The following is a 4,689-nucleotide window of genomic DNA, read 5'->3' on the forward strand; positions in this document are numbered from 1 at the left end:
CACCCGAATCAGGAGTTTTCCCGGGTTTCGGCACCACTTGTTGCCTTCAGGGGGCAGTGGCGACCTGGTTCAGGAACGGCACGGCGGCCAGCCCCAGGCCGCTCGGTCCATCGGCTCACAGACACCAATGTGGTGGATGGCAAATGGCGTTTATTGTCGAGTCACATGGGCTTATATACCCGAGGCCCATAGCGTCACTTCCGCTTGCTTACATCACAGGCCACACGCTACTGTCCATCAAGGGAGGGGCTCCACCTTTCCGTACATCGCGACATCTTCCGGCCGCCAGACCCTAACTACCCACAGGAAGGCCCCTATGTTGTTTTGCTTACCACAGAAACGGCTATTCGAACTGCGCAGAAAGGATGGATGCATGCCAGCCGTGTGAAACGACCAATCTGGGAAGGTAAATGGGAGGCAGCTCCAGGCCCTGATGACTTGAAGCTGACACTAAGACAGACTCGATAAGTATTGTATATTATCTGTGTATCATGGGAAGGGGAGGAGGCCCTGTTTCAAAGGCTCCCTAGTAGGTTCCCCTGAAGAACACTGCTGCTGCCAAGAAGAACTGATACCTTGTAGTTCGCTGCAACCGAACTGACAAGCGAGGCAGAGAAGTGAAAACGGTGGGGGACTGAGGGGCCGACAATTTAGATGGGCTCTGACCACCTCCTACGATACATGGGAGTCAGTATCATCGTTTTGGTCAGCTATGGGTCTGCGCATCCCCATCAGCCTTTTAAATGGAGCTTGATCAGATAGAAGGATCAATTCATCATCCAGCAAACGACAGCGGGTGCTCCCAGTTTCCGCATCACATTATGTGACCTGGTGTCAGTGCAGCCATGCTTTAACCGATCAGAATTTTATTTCTGCCCAACTTCTAACCCAGGAAAGGGGTACTGTAATTACCCGAACATGTATTATTGTGCATACTGGGGGTGTGAAACCATTGCTACGGACTGGACACTCGGGGCTGGTCGGAATAAATTCTTACAAGTGGGATATGGGCCGCAAGGTTGCAACCAACAAGCAGGTCCCCGTTACAGGTGGCAAGGGCATGGTATAGGGTATACAGGAATACAGGAACCTTCCATGGAAATAAAGAAATTTGCAAGGTTATATATATATATACATATATATATATAACCTTGCAAATATATATATATATATATATATATATATATAACAAACTTGGACGATACTAGCTGGGTACTAGGAAAAATGTGTGGTGTCAGATTTTACAAACACAGAACAGATAGGGGAGGACTTGTACTAATAAAAAGGGGGATGCTGATAGGCCCCAGGCAGTAGGACCAAATGAGGTATTGTCAGAAAGTGTCCAGGGAATCCAGCCTGCGGAAAATACTACAGTGCCAACCCTCGGCAGCCCTACGAGCTCAGGTAAAGCCAAGAATGATAACATAGCTGGGAATAACATATGGGGGGGTCATGAATGCCAGCTACCAATTATTAAACAAAACAAACCCAAATGTAACAAAACACTGTTGATTATGCTTTAGTATAAGGCCTTCATGTTATGATGCTATCGGGAATCCTGGGGAGCCCTCCCGCACAAACGAGAACAACCCTCTACAATGCAGTTGGGGAAAAGACATAAGGGTAACACTAACACAAGTCACTGGAGGTGGTAGGTGTGTGTGCACGGTTCCTAGTGGGAAGTGTCACCTACGTAATATCTTGGAGAATGGAAAACAATCAGCTGAGTGGTTAATCCCAGCCAACAACGCTAGGTGGGTTTGCTTGTGAGTGGGAATAACTCCTTGTCTATCACTAAAACTCTTTAATGCGTCTCGTGATTTCTGTATACAGGTGATAATTATACCAAGGATTCTATACCACCCTGAGGATTATATGTACACCCAGACACAGTGGAAAGTCATCATCTGGAAAGACGGGAACCATTCACGGCTCTAACTTTGGCCACCCTAATAATCCTGGGAGGAGCTGGAGTGGGGACCAGGGTAGCCTCATTGGTTAAACAAGATCAAGAATTTACTTCCTTATGCATTGCTGTGGACGAGGACCTGACCCAAATTGAACAATCCATCTCGGCCCTGGAAAATCTATCAGGCCGTTTTCAGAGGTAGTGTTACAAAATCGTAGGGGATTTGATTTGGTATTTTTTACAACAGGGCGGGCTGTGTGTAGCCCTGAAAGAGGAGTGCTATATGTATACTGATCACACTGGAGTGGTAAGAAATACAATGGCAAGATCCAGGGAAGGGTTGGAAAAAAAAAAAAAAGGAAACGGCAGAATGAAGCCTGACAGAGCTGGTATGAATCTTGGTTTAATTATTCACCTTAGCTTACTACTTTATTATCAACAATAACAGGACCTTTGTTGTTATTAATAATAGCACTAACTTTTGGACCATGTATTTTTAATAAATTGATTGCGATTGTAAAGGGACATTTAGAAGCGGCACATTTAATGCTCAAACATACCAAATACGAGCCAATAACTACCAGCGAAGGAATCGAGGAAACATTAGTTCTTAGTAGCCAGGCATTGCAGAGCTTCAATGAACAAAATGAGTAACTAAAAGAAAAAGGAGGGATTGTAATATGCAATAAATGTTTGTTCATTGCCTTTTGTATTATAAAAACAAGGAGTTCCGTTTGAGGAGCAGGAATTGCGAAGGCTCCCTGCTCAAGTAAGGAGCTGTATAATACTTGGCTGGACACTATGAAAATTCTTTTGCTTAATGTAACAAAAAAGAGAGCCCCCTCCCCTTCTCTCCTTCTGCATCTCAGTTGCCTCTTTTCTTCAAAGACACTGTTGCAAAGCTCATGTAACCATCTCCTGGATAAGTTGCTAACCTAGTGTCTCAACATCCTGCCTTCCTGTCTCACGCTGGGCCAACATGACCAAATCTAAAAAAAAGAAGTTGAACCACAATGCCGAGGAAGACTACAGCCTTCATCTTCACGACCACCAGAGGGACAGAGACAACGCCCTAGCAACAGTGCGCGCAGTTGCAGAATATACCAGGATGTGCTGCGTAATCCCGGAATTACCAAGATATAAAAAGGGACCCTGGCGGGGGTGAGGTGCGCGCCGATGACGGAGCCGAGAATCCCCAGCCGCCCAGCGCTGTTTTGCTTCTTGTTGCTTACTCAATAAATTCCTTTCTATTCTTAATGCAATGCTCTCTGAAAATTAATTAAGGGGGCAACTTATAACAATGCCCTATTTCTAGGGTCCACACTTTGATCATAAGGTGCAAAGCGGCCCTTTTAGATGCCGAGGCCTTATTTGAGAGGAAAACCCCTCATTCCATATTCCCAAATCCTCATGCTAGGAGCTGAGGCCTGAATTTTAGGGCCCAAAGCCTCCTCTTTTGGTCCAAACATGTATATGGAGGGTGCAAAACAACACTTCAGGATCCAGACCCTGAGCTGCAGAGTCCAAATGCCCAGGTTTTGGCTCCAAAGCCTGACTTGGAGATACAAGATTTTCCTTGCTTCCAGACACACTCTCATGGACCAGGCTGCCACTTTTTGGGCACAATGCCTAAATTTAGGGTCCACACTTTCATTGGAATGTGCAAAGCGTCCCTTTTAGATGTCGAGGCTTTCTTTGAGAGGAACAGCCCTGCTTTCAAATTCCCATCTGGAGGGATCAAAGCATCACTCTTGGATCCAGACAGAGGAGTGAGGGCCGCACTGTCCATCATTTTCAGGCCCCAGCATCACATATTAGGGCAGAAAGCCTCTTCCTGGGACTCCAAAGCCTTGTTTGCAAGGATAACCCCTCCTTTTTAGTGGCTTTTTCTTGCTTCCACGTCAATGTCGTGGACCAGGCGGCCACTTCCAAGGAACAGTTCCCCGTGTTTAGGGTCCACGATGTTATTCTAATTTAGTCTGCCCACTGCAGGGCCCAGGCAGCGTCTCCGGAACCGGCAGCAGGGCCTCTGGGGCGGGTCCCGTCCCAACAGCCACAACGGACCTGGTTCCGTGCAGCAGCGACGGCTTGGAGTGCTCCCAGGTGCTCCAGGTGCGAAGCAAAGGCACAAAGCGCGGGCACCTTGCCCCAGAAAGCCAGCGCAGGAGCCAGGGCTGAGGAGCAGGTGGGGCAGCGCTGCCAGGGCTGCGCAGCGGGGCCGGCCCCAAGGGGCCTGGTTCGGCAGTGGGGCTGGGGGCAGCCCCGGGCAGGGGGACCTCCCTCCAGGACAGGGGCTGGCGTCTGCAGGCCCCTGGGGACAGGACCCCCGCGGGGCTCTGGGGCCACCCGCGGGGGCCTGGGGCCGGTGGCAGCGGTGGCACTTTGTGGCATCCCTCCCCCGCCACAGGAGCAGGAGCCACATTCCCTCCTGAGCGCTCCCGGCAGGATGTCAGGGAGACCCCCCTGCTCCCCGCGAGCGGCCTGGCTGGAGGAGGCTGGGGCCTCCCCGGCCTCCAGGCCCCAGCCGCAGCCCTATGAGGAGACTGAGGTGCAGCCACTGCAGGCGCCCTCTGGCTCAGGCGTGGGCCCTTCTGCCTCGGCCGTGGCGCATCAGGAGGAAGAGGACGCCCTGAGCTTCCTCCACGCTTGCTGCAGCCGCAGACCCAAGGTACCGCTCGCTTTTGTGCCGCGGCTGCTGGCCTCCTGCGGGCAGCCCCTGCTGGGCTCCCCTGACGCGCTCGCTCGTCTCTCCCCTCCGCGGCTCAGCGAGAGGCGCAGAA

The 4,689-nt window shown here is 50.6% G+C and overlaps 1 long non-coding RNA gene across 1 annotated transcript; it reads left to right on the forward strand.

Annotated features, from left to right (window-relative positions):
* The first annotated feature begins 1,189 nt into the window (after positions 1-1,189).
* On the forward strand, positions 1,190-2,272 carry LOC137862743 (uncharacterized). Its single transcript, XR_011100500.1, has 2 exons — positions 1,190-1,404; positions 1,834-2,272. It is a non-coding gene; the product is annotated as an uncharacterized lncRNA (long non-coding RNA).
* The last annotated feature ends 2,417 nt before the right edge of the window (positions 2,273-4,689 follow it).

This window comes from Anas acuta, chromosome 11 (genome assembly GCF_963932015.1).
Source record: "Anas acuta chromosome 11, bAnaAcu1.1, whole genome shotgun sequence".
NCBI classification, from domain to species: Eukaryota; Metazoa; Chordata; class Aves; order Anseriformes; family Anatidae; genus Anas; species Anas acuta.